The sequence below is a fragment of the Staurois parvus genome, unplaced genomic scaffold (assembly GCF_062004578.1).
Source record: "Staurois parvus isolate SC_StPar_1 unplaced genomic scaffold, SC_StPar_1.0 ptg000324l, whole genome shotgun sequence".
Lineage (NCBI taxonomy): Eukaryota > Metazoa > Chordata > Amphibia > Anura > Ranidae > Staurois > Staurois parvus.
In genome coordinates, this window is record NW_028318120.1 from 1,845,570 (window position 1) to 1,863,095 (window position 17,526).

General features: G+C 41.2%; 1 protein-coding gene across 1 annotated transcript in view; it reads left to right on the forward strand.

Annotated features, from left to right (window-relative positions):
* LOC149457361 (P2Y purinoceptor 8-like) overlaps positions 1-17,526 on the forward strand; it is an 82,159-nt gene that overhangs the window by 20,606 nt on the left and 44,027 nt on the right. The window contains exon 2 of the mRNA XM_089683847.1: positions 4,821-4,903. The gene's annotated coding sequence lies outside the window, so the exon portion shown is untranslated. The remainder of the gene's footprint in view (positions 1-4,820; positions 4,904-17,526) is intronic.

Sequence of the window (17,526 nt, forward strand, 5' to 3'; positions counted from 1 at the left end):
TGTTATAAACAGTAAAGACCACTCATATATACACTATACCATGTGTCCTATTTTACAGATAGCATGTTGTGGTCAATGCCTTTTATAGATAAATCCGCTTTATCAAGATCAGCAGTGAAAGGGTTACGAGACATCCATGCAATTTCAGTGAATAGCTAATAGTTTATTCTTATAGGGGACTAAGAGATAGAGAGATCCAGGACTTAAGCCAGCTGTACATTAATCAAAATTTGACCTGTCCAGTAGGGACTGGACAAATTTCCATCCATGTACGGGCAGGCTGGTTGTACATAAGTCGATCTATTGGAACTAAAAGCAGAACTAAACTGTATCTGAGCACCACAAACTGAAAATGCCATTTACTTTTTAATATTCAAAAAATTGCAAACCTCATGTTTTCAGGCTGTATTTTGTTGTGAAATCCCTATGAAAAACACAACCCCTTAGCATTTCTTAGCAACCATGATAAAGGGAAGATGATTCATGTAGCATTCACTTTCTGGAATCTATCTGCCCTTAGCAGAGGCATGCCGGCAAGAGAGTATGCTTAGTTGAGAAAACCTCTCCTTCCCTCCTCCAGATGAAAGAAAAAATAATGCCCACGAAGACTCCGTGGATGTACTACATCATTTTGGCCTGGGCCAGAAAGCAGGAAGCTACTAAAGAAATGTAAAAAAAGTTTTACATTTGTAAATATAATATACCTACATATCTTTTTACTAATGTTCACAGCATAAGGAATAAAAAATAGTTCATATTGATTGCAAGAGTTTAGTTCTGCTTTGATGTTGTCCTGTCATGAGATGATGACATGATATGAGGTGATATTTGAGGGAACTTCCTACCTGCCTGGTCCATAAAGTAAGAATAAGCCCAAAAATAAACTTGCTAGTTTGACTGACCTTGTAGATTTTGTGTTCTTTGTAGCATTCTGAAGACATGCTGCCCTCAGGATGGTTGTATCAGGTCTTGTTCAGTAAGACAACATGCTACATGCATAGTGCAGTAAACACAAATATTTCATAGTAAAATCTGAAGAAGTATAATAAATGTTCAGATTCTTGCATAACCCCAATCGTGATTGGTTCTTGAAATGCTCCTGCATTTGTGTTGTGTGTGTCAATCAGTTCTCACACTTTTGTTCCATGAACAGAGATATATTAGGCTAAGTTCCCAAAGTTTTACCTAAGCCCAAGGGCCTGTGTTGACAGGCTTTTGTTCTCTCCAAGTGGGCTTTGCATGCTCATGCAAGTCTACAGTATAGGAATGCAAAACCCAAAGCAGGTCAAATGCAAGTCAGAAGGAAGTCAACTGCAGGTCAACTGCACCTGTCAATGAATTCTGATTGATCTCAAAAGTATCTCAAATGATGTCAAACTGATGCCATCGACATTATTATTATTATTATTATTATTATTATACAGGATTTATATAGCACCAACAGTTTGCTCAGCGCTTTACAATATAACGGGAGACAATACAGCAACAATACAGTTCAAAACAAGAGGGATAGGAGGGCCCTGCTCCTTGGATCTAGGAGGGAGGGGCTAGTGGTACAAAAGGTAGTAACTGTGGGGGATGGACTGGTAGGAGGAGTAGAAGATTCCATTATTAGCTGAGGGCAGGATAGGCTTCCCTAAAGAGATAGGTTTTCAGAGATCACCTAAAAGTGAGCAGAGTAGGCGATAGTCTGATAAATTGGGGTAGAGAGTTCCAGAGGATGGGGGGAGCTCTGGAGAAGTCCTGGAGATGAGCATGGGAGGAGGAGACAAGGGAGCTAGAGAGCAGGAGGTCATGCGAGGAGTGGAGAGTACGGTTTGGGTGATATTTGGAGACAAGATTGGTGATGTAATTTGGGGCAGAGTTATAAATGGCTTTATATGTTATTGTTAATGTTTTGAATTTTATCCGTTGGGCAATGGGAAGCCAGTGGAGGGAATGACAGAGAGGGGTGGCAGATACAGAACGGTTAGCAAGGTGGATGAGTCTGGCAGCAGCATTCATGATAGACTGAAGAGGGGATAGCCTGTGATGAGGTAGGCCAATGAGGAGGGAGTTACAATAGTAACGGCGAGAGATAACAAGGGAGTGAATATGTTGCTTAGTAGTTTCTGAGGTTAAGAACGGGCGTATCTTGGAGATGTTGCGGAGGTGAATTCTACATGATTTTGGCAGCGATTGAATTTGGGGCTGAAAGGACAGATGGGAGTCTAGGATTACACCTAACACCCTGGCATGAGTGGAGGAACTAACGGTTGTGTTATTGATCTTGATGGAGAAGTCAGGGGAGGGGGCATGGGCTGGAGGAAATACTAGGAGCTCAGTTTTAGAAAGATTGAGTTTGAGGAAGTGGAGTGACATCCATGCGGATACGTCACTCAGTAGGTTAGTAATGCGAGAGGAGACTGAAGGGGTGAGGTGAGGATTAAGATGATAGATTTGTGTGTTATCAGCATAGAGATATTACTTAAAGCCATGGGAGTTTATCAAGTGACCAAGGGAGGAGGTGTAGATGGAAAAGAGTAGGAGTCCAAGGACAGAACCTTGAGGGACCCCTACAGAAAGAGGGAGTGCAGAGGAGGAGACAGAGTTATAGGTAATGCTGAAGGAGCACTGCGATAGGTAGGAAGAGAACCAGGAGGGAACAGAGTCTCGGAGGCCAAGAGAGTGGAGTTTTTTGAGGAGGAGAGGATGGTCAACAGTATCAAAAGCCGCAGAGAGGTCAAGTAATAAGAGTATGGAGTAGTGGCCATTGGTTTTAGCAGTTAGTAGGTCATTAGTGAGTTTTAGTAGATCATTAGTGAGTTTTAGTAGGACAGTTTCAGTGGAGTGTAGCGAGCAAAAGCCAGACTGTAAAGGGTCAAGAAGGTTGTTGTCAGTGAGGTAGGAGCTCAGGCTATTGTAGACTAAGCGTTCTAAGAGTTTAGAGGTAAACGGGAGCAGGGAGATGGGTCTTAAGTTGTTCAGGTTGGTGGGGTCCAGGGAGGGCTTTTTAAGTATGGGAGTGATGTGTGCATGCTTTAGAGGGGAGAAAAAGGCACCGTTAACGAGGGAGAGATTGAAGATGTGAGTGAGGGAGCATAGTATCGAAGAAGAGGGTGACCGTAGTAGTTGTGAGGGGACAGGATCCAGGGGGCAGGTAGTGAGATGGGCTTCTGTGAAAACCTTAGTGACCTCTTAATAGCAAGGTCAAAAGAGGAAAGTGTTTAGGGAGGTTTAATATAAGGTATGCTAAGTGGGATGAATGTCTGTGCAGTGGAGATGCCCTTACGAATTGCATCAATCTTGTTTTTGAAATGATTTTCAATCTCGTAAGCAGTGAGTGAGGTACTGGATGGAGGTGGAGGTGGAGAAAGTAGAGAGTTAAAAGTGGAGAAGAGACGACGAGGACTGGATGACAAGGTATTGATGAGAGTGATGGGCTTGGGCTTACTCATTTGCTCCTCTAACAGCACGAAGCATCAGGCCCCGACCATTACAACCGTGGCAGACTGACGACACCAGAAATCTTAAAAGACATAGTCCTGCGCTGGAGCAATTGTGGCGTAAAACCAAATCTCACCAAGCATTCACCCTATATAAATCTGCTTTCTTAACATACAATTCCTCCCTCCATGCGAGGACTGGATGACAAGGTATTGATGAGAGTGACAAAGTAGGCTTGTTTGGCAGCATGAAGGGAGGAATTGTATGTTAAGAAAGCAGATTTATATAGGGTGAATGCTTGGTGAGATTTGGTTTTACGCCACAATTGCTCCAGCGCAGGACTATGTCTTTTAAGACTTCTGGTGTCGTCAGTCTGCCACGGTTGTAATGGTCGGGGCCTGATGCTTCGTGCTGTTAGAGGAGCAAGTGAGTAAGCCCAAGCCCCGTCAACACAGACCATCGGGCACTCTATTTTTGTCCATGTAACTGTAATCTTCAGAACTGATTGGATTCTACTGAAATGTAATTTGTATTTGGAAGTAAGTATTCTTTATCCTGGTGGGCTAGCTCTGTGAATTATGCCTATTATCTGTTGTTTGGACCCTGTGCATGTCAACACCTGGTGCTACTGTATACATCTGTGAGTACAGGCCATGAACTGAAGCTAGTACCATGTTGGCATGTTTACTAAGGTGGCTAGGTGGTTCACTCTTCTGCTTGGTTTCCTCCAGATGCCTGTTTCCTTCCACAACAATGGTTAAAGTAAATGGTAACAGCTCAGAAGTTACAACTCTTATTACCTTTTGGCACCATTATTGAAACTGATTATGTTCTGACTGCCTACCTCTTGTAGACCAGTACTTCACCTGTCAAAGTACACAAACCAGGAGTTCTCATAGAGTTCCCACCTCTACTTATACATTTATTATGTATAAGTTCCATTTATATTGCTCAGGTTTGTGACCGGTTTTACTTCAAACAAGTTTATATGAACTAACCTAATTATGTAAAGTAACAAAGTGTGAAGGCGAAGTGACAAAGTCTCTTAAAAATTAAGCCTCCAACCTACTTTTTCCCACCTTTGCCAAGGTCTCCTGCCACTCACTTAGTCCTCCTGGGCATGGCAAAACATGTGACCTCTTGACAAGATGCAGTGCTTGGGCCTGAGCAACCAATTGCCAGGTTTGGACCGATGTCACGTGAAGGGACTGATGTCACCAGCCCTGTGTATTATGGCAGGCAGACAGCTGCCATTTTTAGGAGCAGTCTACACATTACAATAAGTCTATGTCTTGTTTCATAATTTGCTTAGAATTGCACAGACAGTATAAACGTGTTATTTAATTTAAAAAAATTGCTGATAAGATTCTAACTAGATTTTATTTTTGGTTTAGGTTTTAGTGAAGAATGTCTTATTTCCTGACAATCAGTGAGATTAGTACAAGAAGAGGAACAAATGAACACTTGTAAATTAAAGGTAATTGTAAACAAGGATCTAGAAAAGTAAATATGTTATGCTTAAAAAAGTGAAAAATTGTGCGCTGCCAAATAAATCGATAATAAAACACAAAAAATATATGTAAAATATATGTATAAAAATATACAAGCTGCAGCAAACACATAAAATGTATGTTCACGACATGTGAAAAATATATAAAGCTAATGTGTAGTGTTGTGCTGCTGCAAAAACATTAAAACATAAAAAAAAATAACATGAAGTCCAAAAACACATATGTGAAGCTACAACGTAAAAGTCCAAAAAAGAAGACAACGTAGGAAAAAGACTCTTCAGCAAATCTGGATGGAAAGAGCCATATTTCTACTGGAGAGTGAGTCCGAAATCCCGGTGCTGTAAATCTTTAAATGGTGTGCATAACCACGGTGAACATATAGTATAGGTGGACCCTCACCTTCGTGTATGGACCCATATAAGAAGCAAGGTCAACCAGGCATCTCCCCTCCTAATGGGGGTAAAACAAAGATTTTTCTTCTGTGGATAATCCTCCTCTCATATATGGCCACTGTATCCTCCTCGTGCATGACCCGGAAGAGCATAGTGTGAAGCCAACAAGGGTATACCGGGGCTAAGTTAACGCTCATGTGGGTCAGCACTGTGGGAGGAGGCCATTGTGGAGGAAAAAAACATCCCTGCATTTACAGCATTAAAGGATTTCTGGAAAAAGTCAAAAGTTCCACCTACAGAGTCAGCTATACTGCCAAAAGGTCCTTTCGGAGGATACAGTGGCCATATATGAGGGGAGGATTATACATAGAAGAGAGATCTTTGTTTTACCCCCATTAGGAGGGGAGATGCCTGGTTTACCTGCTTCTTATACTGATCCATACATGAAGGTGAGGGTCCATCTATACTATATGTTCACCGTGGTGATGCACTCCATTTAAAGACTTACAGCACCGGGATTGCGGGTTCACTCTCCAGTAGAAATATGGCTCTTTCTATCCAGATTTGCTGAAGAGTCTTTTCCTCCATTTTCTTCTTTTTTGGACTTTTACGTTGTAGCTTCACACAGTTGTGTGGACGAAAATGCTTTGTTGATGTCAGAAGTCAGAGGAGAATGGGCAGACTGGTTCAAGGTGATAGAAAGGCAACAGTAACTCATGTCAATATGGACCAAAATCTCTGAGGAATGTTTCCAACAGCTTCTTGAATCTATGGAATGAAGAATTAAGGTGGTTAGATAGCTAAAGGGGGTCCAACCGTGTACTAGCAAGGTCTACCTAATAAAGTGGCTGGTGAGTGTATATAATACTAGAGGGGTCACCAGCAGGAGGAAGGAGGTCCTGATTACCCTATATAGATCTTTAGTTAGAGTGTATTTAGAGCATGTGTCCAGTTCTGGAGACCTCACTTACAAAAATATACTGATAAGATAGAACAATCCAGAGACAGAGCAACAAAAATGGTGAAAGGTCTGGAGGAAAAAACATATCAGGAGAGACTTCGGGAACTAAAATTGTACAGTATATAGAGGAAAGAAGAGAAAGGGAGACATGATTGAAATCTTGAAATACATCAAGGGGGTGCATAAGGTTTAAGTGGGCAGTATTTTCAATATGAAGCTAAGATCAAAAACACAGGGATGTGACCTCAAACTAGCAAGGCAAGGTCAAAACTAATCTTAGAAAATATTATTTGAATGAAAGTGTAGTTGATGCTTGAAATAGACTTGAAGCAGAGGTAGTAATTCAGTTAAAAGTAAGTGGATTCAAACATGCTTGAGAGAAGCACAGATCAAATAATTAAAAGTACAGAAGGAAATATTATATATAAATAAATATCAAAAAACATGGGGCAGACTTGATTGACCACTTGGTCTTTCTCTGCCATCACTCTTCTATGTTTCTGGAAAGATTCCTAAACTTCTGTACTGTATACATTTCCTGGGGTAGCGGCATCAAGTGTATGGAATCTGACTAGCTCAGGTTTTCTGCCCTGAACAACTATGGCTTGGGAGGTGGGGCATGGTTGCTTCTACCAGATGCAGGTTGCATTTTTTCATATTTGTAGATTCCTGTTAAGGCTGAATTCTATGTATGTGCAAAATACATAATTTTATCTAGTTATATTAGTAAAATTGATAAATGCATTTTTACATACAACTAATATACAGTAAGTACCTTTTTATATTAGTTTCTCGATATTCCTTGTACCATAGGGCCCAGATTGAGAGAAGCAGGGTCAGGGCTGTAAGCCAATCAAGGTTGTCTTGCTGTGAAAGGTGCTAGGGGCTAACACTGCTAACATGTGCTAGAGGCTAACACTGCTAACATGTTAACAGGAGGGGATAGCACATATTTCATTTCATTAGTCTATCACAGTCCCTTTAGGGTCCTTTCACACGGAGAGGACCTGTTTAGCGGATCCACTTGCTCAGCGGGCGATCTCTCCGCTGATTCCCGCTGAGCAAGCGAATGACAGCTCTGTGTCTGCTCCGCTGCTGCAGAGCAGACACAGAGCAGCTCGCTCTCCTCAATAGGCAGTCTGATGAAAACGGACCACCTGCCCATTTTCATCTGACCCGAACCGACGGCCAAGGGTGAAATTAGATCCCCATCCGTCCCATTTTGGCAGATCGGATGTTGGCGAGTGCAAAGGAACACATGTCCGTTTACACACGCCGCTCCATAGAGGAGAATGGAGGTTCCGATTGGGTCTGCCTGAAAAACGGGCAGGGGGACCCAATCAGAACATCCATGTGAAAGTGGTAGAGGTAGATCTTTGACTAAGTTGTACTGCATTAGAGGTCATGGACAAAGCTATGCTATCTGATTGAGGGGCATGGATTATCTTGCTGGTTAAACAATATAAAACATTTGTGACTGGTAGAACGCTTAACTTCACCTATGTATTTTGTTTTTTTCCCTTCAGCTTTAGTAAGGCAAAAACTGCACATTTAGAAAAATGATAAACAAAAAGAAAGTAATACAATCTATTTATTAATGGCTGTTTAATTAGTTCTCTTCCCCTAAAGTGAAGGTTATGTGCACACGATTGCCTAGTGTTTTGACATTAATGCAAGAACCCTAATAATTTACCTATTACTCCCCTAAGCATGTAGGTGTGGGGGTCTATTCATCGACAAAAATTAGAATAAGGGCTTCGACAGGGACAGATCCTTCGGTTGGCATTTCAAAGTTCTTGAAACAAGCTTTTTGCTGGGTGCTTCGGTTCATTTAACAATTACGATCATAATACACAATAGAGACGCATAGTGAGTGTTTCTTTAGCTGCTTTTATGTATGAGACCTTAACATTTCCATTTAATTTGTCATTGCAAGGAGAAAATATGACATTATCTGCTTCTGCATTTACAGAAGAAAAAGATTAACCACTTCAAGACCACAATTTGAATATATATGTTGCGGTTTTGAAGTGGAATACTGGGGTTATGGCTGCAGCTGGATGCCATAACCCTGGTATTAAAATTTACAGCAGCCGCTGCTGTTTCCACTTAAAGTGATCCAAGTAGCTGATTAGCTGCTGGAGCACTTTTAGAAGCGGCGGGAGCAGTTGCCCGCCCCCCCCCCCGAATCTTTCCAGTAGTTCTTGGGCTCACCTGCCTGATCAGTGAGCCCGGGAACCAATCCAGCAGTCACGGCGGCCGGTCATAAAGATTAGCTGAGGAGTTGGCTTCAGCTAATCTCTATGACCTAGGAGGACTTGAGCAACATGTAAACAATGCCATTTTTTTTTGAAGGGGGGGAAGCATTAGATCAATGTTTTTTTTTCTTATCTAATGCTTTCCATTGTAGAGGAGAGATGCGGGGTCTTATAGAAACGGAGTTTGCACCACACAAGTGAGGTATCACTGCGAACATGAGAGCAAGAGCAATAATTGTAGCACTAGACCTCCTCCGTAACTCTAAACTGGTAACCTGTAGAGGCTTTTAAAATGTTGCCTATGGAGATTTTTAAATACCATAGTTTGCCACCATTCCACTAGCGTGCAATATGTTAGGTATCTGTTTACTCGGCATAACATCTTCTTTCAAATTTTACAAAAAAAATATATTGGGTTATATATATTGTGGGTTTTTTTAAAATGTATTATTTATTTATGTATTTTTTTTTTGCAAAAACCACTGTGCAAATACCATATGGCATAAAAAATTGCAACGCTCGCCATTTTATTCTCTAGGGTCTCTGCTAAAAAATATATACCTTTTTGGGGGTTCAAATTAATATTCTAAGTCATTTTCTTGCAAAAAAAGAAGCCTGGTCCTTTATATGAAGTCAGTTCAAGCACTTGAATCTATCTTTACATTGTGAGAGGAAGAAATGTAGTGCATTTTTTTGCATATCTACAGGACCCACTTACAGTGACTTTAAAGTGATAAAATGTGGGTTAATGTACATGCATTGCAGAGATGTGCTGCACATGTTTGTTTGTTTTTTTGCCCTGACCTACAGTTTAAGCATTTTCCATTCATGCAAAGAGAGGTGTATAAATGTTCCACATCTGCTAGGGTCACAATTTTCTCAAGCTAAAACCTGGTAACTTTACCACAAAACAGAAGTAAGTGATTTAGAACCTGGCAGGCACTTTCACATACCGAAACCTTGCTGAGTGTGATGGGAAATTATTTGTGCAATCATAGGGCAGTATGAATTTTCCCATCGTCTTGCAAAAGTCTATTATATATCTGATATATAAATATATATATATATATACAGTTGCAAGAAAACGTGTGTGAACCCCTTGGGATTATGTGGAGTTTTGCATGAATTGGGCATAAAATGTGCTCTGAGTGTCATCTAAGTCACAACAATAGAAGAACACAGTCTGCTGAACATAATACTACACAAACATTAGATGTTGCCATGGTTTAATTGCACATAACATGTAAACATTCACAGTGCAGGGAGGAAAAAGTATGTGAGGCCCTAGCCTAATGACTTCTCCCAGAGCTAATTGGAGCCAGGAGTGAGCCAACCTTGACTCCAATCAGTGTGATGATATTGGATGTGTTGCTGACAGCTGTCCTGCCCTTAAAAAACACACACCTGTTTTGGGTTTACTGGTTTCAAGAAGCACTCAGAAGACCAACGATCAAGAATTGTTGACTTGCATGAAGCTGGAAAGGGTTACAATAGTATCTCCAAAAGCCTTGTTGTTCATGTGTTCACGGTAAGACAGACTGTCTACAAATGAAGAAAGTTTAGCACTGTTGCTACTCTCCCTAGGTGTGGTCGTCCTGTAAAAATGACTGCAAGAGCACAGTGCAGAATGCTGCATGAGGTAAAGAAGAATCCCAGAGTGTCAGCTAAAGACCTACAGAAATCTCTGGCACATGCTAACATTTTTGTTGACACATCTACAATAAGGAAAACATTAAACAAGAATGGAGTACATGGGAGGACACCACGGAGGAAGCCATTGCTGTCCAAAAAGAATATTACAGCACGTTTGAAGTGTACAAAAGAGCACCTGGATGTTCCACAGCACTACTGGCAAAATATACTGTGAACAGATGAAACCAAGATTGAGTTGTTTGGGAAGAACAGACAACACTATGTGTGGAGAAAAAAAGGCACAGCACACCAACATCAAAACCTCATCCCCACTGTAAAACATGGCGGAGGGAGCATCATGGTTTGGGGCTGCTTTGCTGTCTCAGGGCCTGGACGGATTGTTGTCATTGATGGGAAAATGAATTCTAGAGTTTATCAAGACATTTTGCAGGAAAACGTACGACCATCTATCCGCCAACTGAAGCTCCGCAGAGGATGGGTGATGCAACAGGACAATGACCCAAAGCATACAAGTAATTCAACAAAACAATGGCTGCAACAGCACAGAATACGCCTTCTGGAGTGTCCCAGTCAGAGTCCTAACCTCAACCCGATTGAAATGCTGTGGCATGACCTTAAGAGAGCGATTCACACCAGACATCCCAAGAATATTGCTACACTGAAACAGTTTTGTGAAGAGGAGTGGTCCAAAATTACTCCAGATCGTTGTGCAGGTCTGATCTGCAACTACAGGAAACGTTTGGTTGAGGTTATTGCTGCCAAAGGAGGGTTAACCAGTTATTAAGTCCAAAGGTTCACATACTTTTTCCTCCCTGCACTGTGAATGTTTACATGTTATGTGCAATTAAACCATGGCAGCATCTAATGTTTGTGTAGTATTATGTTCAGCAGCCTGTGTTCTTCTATTGTTGTGACTTAGATGACGTTCAGAGCACATTTTATGCCCAATTCATGCAAAACTCCACGTAATCCCAAGGGGTTCAAATACTTTTTCTTGCAACGGTATATATATATATATAATTGAGATATATATATTTTTTTTTTTTTTTATAAAATATATATTTGATAGTGGTTCTAGTGGTTATTGCTTATTTCTGGAATGTAATCTTGCCATGTCTGCAAATATATAACCTATACTTAAAGTGTTACTAAACCCAGGATCCTGCATTCACTATATCTGGTCTCCCACAGTACACAGAACATGGAAATGCAATTATTTTAGTAAATATAAACTGCTAAATTCCTTTTCTCATCAGCAGTTAGAGCAGTCTTGTGACTTCGATCAGTGTCTAGCTAAGCACTGGTTAAAGCTTCTAGAAGGGGTTTTCATTCTCCTATGACTGCCCTATGAGGCTGCATAACCCCTGACCCTCTTTCTGGACAGTGCTGATTGGCCTTGTGCTGATCACATGCACTCTCCCAAAGGGAAAAATGAACTCTCTAGCACATACACACTAAGCTGAGCATGTGCAGAGTGACTCCAAAAACAGGAGATGAGTCGGGGACAATGGAAGAAGGGGAGGATCAGAGAAGCCAGGTTCAAACAGCCTTTTTACACAATAGAGGGGATTAACCCCTTCGGTTCCACAGTGAGTATATGAAGCATGCTTAACTGCTTTTACAGACTGATTTTACTGTTGTGGATTTAAACACTTTACATATTTTTTTTACTGTTGACTCTTTTCTTACATTATTAATATATGTTTTTATTTTCCCCTTTTTACCCCCTTTTACTTGGATACCTAACTTACTTCTTTTTTTTTTTATAAACTGTAAAGTGTTCATACTCACCCCCCCCCAACCCCTTCTTAGGTAGGAAAGCATAACTTGTCTCATTACTATTGCCAAGCATGCACATGCTTGGTATTTATGAGTGCAATGTCAGAGGTGAAGATTTTAAACTAGTGTGCAGTTGAGTTCAAGTGTATTGTCTTTCATGGACTTCAGTTCAGCCAGTGAAGTATGTTTCAGGGCTTTTTGCTCACTTTTTTGTAGCCTAAAATTCAAAAATGACAGAGAGGGTTACCCTTACAGAGGATTTCAGCATCACAATGACAAATAAAGATTCCCCAGCCCCTTGGCAATCTGGACTGTGTAGTCCCTGAATCTGTTTCCATACAGACTTACGATATTATTCCATACAGACTTACAATATTATCTCATTCAGCTTTGTAACAAACAAGCAACCCAACATGGGGCTGCACAGGCTCCTGCCTAATTACACACAGGGGATTTTTTTACTAAAACTGAAAAGGGCAAAATCTGGTGCATCTCTGCATAGAAACCAATCAGCTTACAGGTTTTATTGAACAAGCTGAAGTTAGAAGCTGATTGGCTACCATGCACAGCTGTACCAGATTATGAGTGCACAAGAAAATCTACCCCACAGTCTCCTAATACCTCTCAGTTGACAGCCTTGAGGCCAGAAGACACTCTTCCCGTGTCTGTTCGCACAAGAAGGAGCCCTGAACCATAGACCATTCTAATACTAAAATGTCTGTGACCATGTGTAAATTGTGGACCCAGGGTAGAGGTGTCTCCCCTCTCAACCCTCTAAAATGCCTCTGAGCTCCAGAACCCAATCCAGGAGTTACCTATCCTGAAAGAAAAAATACAGAACCAGTTTTCTCCACTTAGAACAAACATCCTGCATAAGTGAGAACTCTGGGTGACATCTAACCCTTCTGACTATGTGACAGGGGACAGCCCTTTCACACTAGATAAGGATACTATTGTCATAAATAAAAAGGCCAATATTTGTCAATGGCCAAAAAGCTATCAAACTGAGTCATATAACGTATCAATTGTCGTTCCTCCCTTCTGTGTGGATAAATTAATTAACTTTTTCTGCATGGTGGAGTGGTGATAAAGATACTTACACCCTAACAAGTGTTATGCAAACGCTGTTTACATACCTCTGCATACCCTATGGACTGGAGTATTGGGGTGGGAAGGGTGTCTGGTGTTAATGTATCTTTTTTCTGTAAAGGTCAACTAACAATTTGTGTTGTTGTTCTTATTGTTGTTATCGTTTGTGTTTTTTTTTTGTATATAATTGTATTTTTGGTTTATTTGAACTCAACAGTAGAGATAAGCTGCCGGTTCAGACCAAATTTTTCTTGTTTGGATGCCCAGCTAAATTGGTGTTCAGTCAAGTTGAATCTCTGGTGGCCAGGGGAAGTGAAACAGTAGCAGTATTATTACTACTCCTCAGGATAGTTCCCTCAGCCAGCACCCATCGACGTCTTAACAGTCATGAGTCATTCTAGACAGCCTATGCAACTGTTACCTGGAAACATAAACAAATGGACATGAAATGGGCAAAAAAAACAAATAATCGGCATGGCACCCCTAATATTTATACCAGACCCATCATGTCCAGTATGGATTATAGAGGGAACTCCACACAAAAATCAAGAGAAATAAAAACATGAGGACTCCCCTAAAATCCACACAAGAAAATGAGCCAAGCATGCACCATGGCTGATCAGGAAAGGAAGGAGGACAAGTGTAAGCCCCCTACCTGAATGAAGTCCGATCATATGCCCTCAACATAGCAAGACCGCTGTCTTGCCTGCAAGTTGATGAGGAAAAGAGCCTCTTCCCCACCACCCTGGCCCAGTGGTTACATAATGCTGTGGGCGGGGGGCTTATTGGAATCTGCAACCCCTCTTTAACAATAAAGAGGCCACAGATACCAGCCCCTCTATGTGAATGTGTAAGAGGAAGATAGCACCCATACTCATTCACAAAAAATGTAAACGTACTTAAACTTTTCTAACAGCTCTTTTATTAAAAAAAGTTCCACAATGTAAATCCTAGTCTGGTTTGGGGGTACCCTTTCAGTCTAGTATAGATTTTAAAGGGAATCCCCATGCAAAAAAAAAATAAAAAAAAGCATGAGGTTCCCCTAAAAACCCATACCAAGCCCTTAATCCGAGCATGCATACCTGTTCCTCAGGGCAGTGCCCAGCCCCCCCATGGCATTTGTTTGACAATCCCTTGCCTATTAGTCTTGAAAATGACCATTGCTTTTTGGCTTCCAATTATTTCAATGGCATTCAGGTTTAGTACTTGAACTTTAGCAATGTTTGTTGAACAGAACTTGAACAAACCCAGGTATGTTTGCTTCATATATTTTTTATTCACTTTAATGGAAACATTTGGGTTTCAGGGAGTGGTATTTTGGGGACTATATTGATTCTGGTGGTATTTTTTTTACTATATGTTGATAGGGCCTTTATGTTATGTTAGGTTAAACTGCTTTTCCTGCTGAATATGTGGGGAAATTGTATAGGTACAGGGAAACCCAGGTTTTGTTTAACCACTAGCCTACAGGGCACTTATACCCCCTTCCTGCCCAGGCCAATTTCCAGCTTTTAGCGCTGTCGCACTTTGAATGACAATTGCGCGGTCATGCAACACTGTACCTACATGACATTTTTATTATTTTTCTATGACAGATAGAGCTTTATTTTGGTGGTATTTAATCACCTCTGGGTTTTTTATTTTTTCTTAAACAAACCAAAAAACACTGAAAATTTTGAAAAAAAAATGTTTTTTCTTAGTTTTTGTTATAAAATTTTGTAAATAAGTGATTTTTCTCCTTCACTGATGTGCGCTAATGAGGCTGCAGTGATGAGCACTGAGAGGCTGCACTGATGGACACTGATAGGTGGCACTGATGGGCACTGATGAGGAGGTACTGGTAGGTGGGCATTGACAGGCATCACTGATGGGCACTGAAAGGCAGCACTGATACATGGCACTGATATATGGCACTGATAGGCGGCACTGATAGGCGGCAGTGACTGGCACCGTTAGGCGACACTGACTGGCACTGTTAGGTGGGACTGACTGGCACTGACTGGCACTGATGGGTGACACTGAAAGGCAGCTCAGATGGGCACTGATATGTGGCATTGATGTGCACTGGTAGGTACTGATATGTGGCACTGATGTGCCACTGATGGGTACTGGCACGTGGCACTGATGAGCACTGACTGCTGGCACTGATGGACACTGACAGGTGGCACTTCTGGGGCCACACTGATCATCAGGGCACACTGATCATCAGTGCCCTGATGATCAGTATACATGTCCCCTCCGCGGAAAGCCGATTACCGGCTCTCCTCTCCTCTCGAGCTGTCAGCGTGACAGCTCGAGAGGAGAGAAATGCCGATAACCGGCATTTCCCTGTATACATGTGACCAGCTGTGATTGGACACAGCTGATCACATGACCGAGCTGACATATTTGGCTCTTTCCGTGATCGTTGATCCGCTGTGTCCGAGGGACACAGCGCACCGCCGATTGCTGTGCTGCGCGCTCCCTGAGCCGCGCATGCACAGTGAGAATGGGAGGACGCCAAATGACATCCTCCCAGAATGAGAGAGCCACCTTGCTCCCGTCATATTACTATATGGTGAGCGGGAGGTGGTTAATCAGATCATCCCCCTTAAGCCCCCCCCACTGTTAACAACTTGAACACATTCACTCTTTGCCACCATGTGGTGCGCACACCACTTTACTACTCATCCTGGGGTGCCCAGGGGGTGCCCCTTCCTAACAATCACTTTTTCCCATGGTGCATCCCCCTGAAGTGCCCCTTATTTTCCAGTTCAAACTTTGGGAAGTATGCTATTACTATAGGTTATAAAATCATGTGTGGCTGCTAAAACTACATGAAGAAATGCTTATCTTTCCAACTGAAATGAATCAGATCGGGGTGTTGTTGAATGTATGCCAAGCTAATTGTTAATTGATTGTAGAGTATACAATCAATTCCACAGTCAAAATTTTGTAACTTCCATGAAAATCGTATTGTTTAATAACACCATGTACCGCTGTGAAGAATGTAATTTAAAGGATTTCTGTAATCTCAATATGCCCCTTGTCACCCTCTGCAGGGTCTTGTTACAATTTGCATTGGAGCACATCCCCATGGTAATGCCTAGCTTATTTGACAATATCTTTCCGATTAGCCCTAAAAATTGCCAGAATTTACTAGCAGGATTCGCCTCCCGTAGACTTTAGCAAGGTTTGTCTTTAGGATTGGGTTTTATGAATTTCAAACAGCATTGAATGAGCCCTTGGTGACTTGAACCTGGGCAGGTTCACTCACCTCTACAAATGAAGAGTAAACAAGTACCCATCTAGCAGTATGTGTATAATGATTCAAATCTTTCCCAGAGAATTTACCAGAACTACATTTCTGATTGCTGTGCATAACTCTCATCGTGATTAATAAATCTGCTGTATTTCCCAATTCAGTCTGAACTCTGTCCTCAATGTTTAGCCCTTCCTCATTCTGCTTTCTTTTTCATGTCATTTTGGTGATCTTTTTCCCCTATTTTTATTTTTTTGTAGTTTATGAAGTTACTTTAACAGTAAAAGCTTGGATATAAGCTGTCTATGAAGTCTATTAATCAAATAAATATGTTATTTTTGGCATGTCATAAAAGAATAGCTTATTTAGATAGTGTCACCATATTGTTTTTCATACCAACAATGAATTTAAACTGTTGATGTTCCCACAGGTTCTAGAGCTGCAGACATTTTTCTTTTAATCGTATAGCTTGCATTTAGATTTTAATAAGCACAAAAGTCTGTATTATTGTGTATTTTTGTTATGCACCAATGCTCTAGAAGTATACTTATTTCTTTTAGTTTTGGATAGAGCAAGGAAAGGTTAAAATCTCAAGTTTTGAAGTAGTTTTTTTTTTAATACAAGCAGTTTAAGTACCTAAACTTGAACTGGTATCAGCCTCTTGCAGTTCTTGTAGAGAAGGACTGGAGTGTATGAGGAAGAAGCAGTACAAAGAACCAATCAGTTCATGTGCTGACAAAGAATGTACTAATAGGAAGAATAGGAAGAGAAATCAGAGTGACAGAGAGATGAGCTCATCACTATGCTGCTTCTGTATTCAAGGTCCAGTCACAGGCTGGGTTTGGTCCAGGATGACCTGAATTCACAGAAATTGGGTTGAATGATGCTGGCCATTAGACCGAGGACACCTAGCAGCAGCAAAAAGTATTGCAGAGGAAATCTCAGGATTGAAAATGAACATTGCAGCAAAAGCTGGTTTTGTTTTGTTTTTCTTTCAATGGGCTATTCATTTATATCTTGTAGTTTTTGCTGGAGTTCTGCTTTATGTGATGTTCCCATTTCCCTTTCACTTCCAGTTCTATATGACACCTATCACCTGAACAGGAAGTGAGGAAAAATCTCTGAAACAAATTGTATTTATTGCTGTCTTTATACTTGTTGGAATGATTTCCCCCACTGCAATGTCTGCCCACTGCAAGAACAACCTCAGCCCCTC